The following is a 1,112-nucleotide window of genomic DNA, read 5'->3' as shown; positions in this document are numbered from 1 at the left end:
ACACACGACGGGTTTCAAAGAAGGCTTCCTCCTGTGCCCCAGAGAGACCAGACTTTCCTTACGACACATGTATACCACACACACATATATGGTTTCAAATTTTGGCACAAGGCCAGCAATTTCGGGGAAGCCTTAAGTCGGTTACGTCGGTCCCAGTTCTCAACTGGTATTTATTTTATCGAATCCGAAAGGATAAAAGGCAAAGTTGATGTCGGCGGAACTTGAACTCAGAACGTAAAGACAGACGAAATGCCGCTAGGCATTATACCCGGCACGCTTACGATTCTGTTGGCTCGTCGCCTTCTACATACCATATATATATATATTCTATAAGTTTTTTTTGTCGGACCGCTAATTCACGGGGACATAAACAAACAGATACCGGTTGTCAGGCGGTGGGTGGAACAAACAAGCACAAATACACACATCACACACACACACACACACACACACACACACACACACACACACACACACACACACACGCACACGCGCGCTCACACACATACACACACACGCACACACACACATGCACCCACATATACATACATACACATATGACGGATTTCCAATAAATTTCTGTCACCAAATTCACCCCCAAAGCCAAGGCCCACAGCTGAAGACACCTGCCCAAGATGCTGCGTAGTGAGACTCAACACGAAACCACCTGGTTGCAGAGCAAGCTTATTAACCACACAGCCATGCATGCGCCTATGTGCCAACTTTTGTTTCGTTCCGGAAGCAGAAAATAGGTACCAAACAATCCCAACGCTAAAAGAAACCCTTCTCTTCCTTGTTTGGAACCAAACTTCATGACTGCTAGCATTAAAGTTGGCGTGATGAAAGGGAGAACGAAAGTGATTGTAGGGATGCTAGAGTTGAGACGAATAGATGCGGTCTATGTACATACATACATATACCCAGGTTTATTCCCCATTTTTTTTTAAGGAGCGGGTAGCCACAACAAGACACACATGAGGCATTCCATTCATTTTCCAGCTCAAAGGGGTGTGCCCCGTCCTATGCTCGGGTTAAGGCATAGAAAGCAACCCTCGATATCAGCAGCTAGGCTTGACAGCATATGCTGGTTTACCCTCGCCGCATCATGCTGG

Source organism: Octopus bimaculoides, chromosome 9 (genome assembly GCF_046866305.1).
Source record: "Octopus bimaculoides isolate indiv1 chromosome 9, ASM4686630v1, whole genome shotgun sequence".
Lineage (NCBI taxonomy): Eukaryota > Metazoa > Mollusca > Cephalopoda > Octopoda > Octopodidae > Octopus > Octopus bimaculoides.
This window is presented reverse-complemented; position numbering follows the sequence as displayed.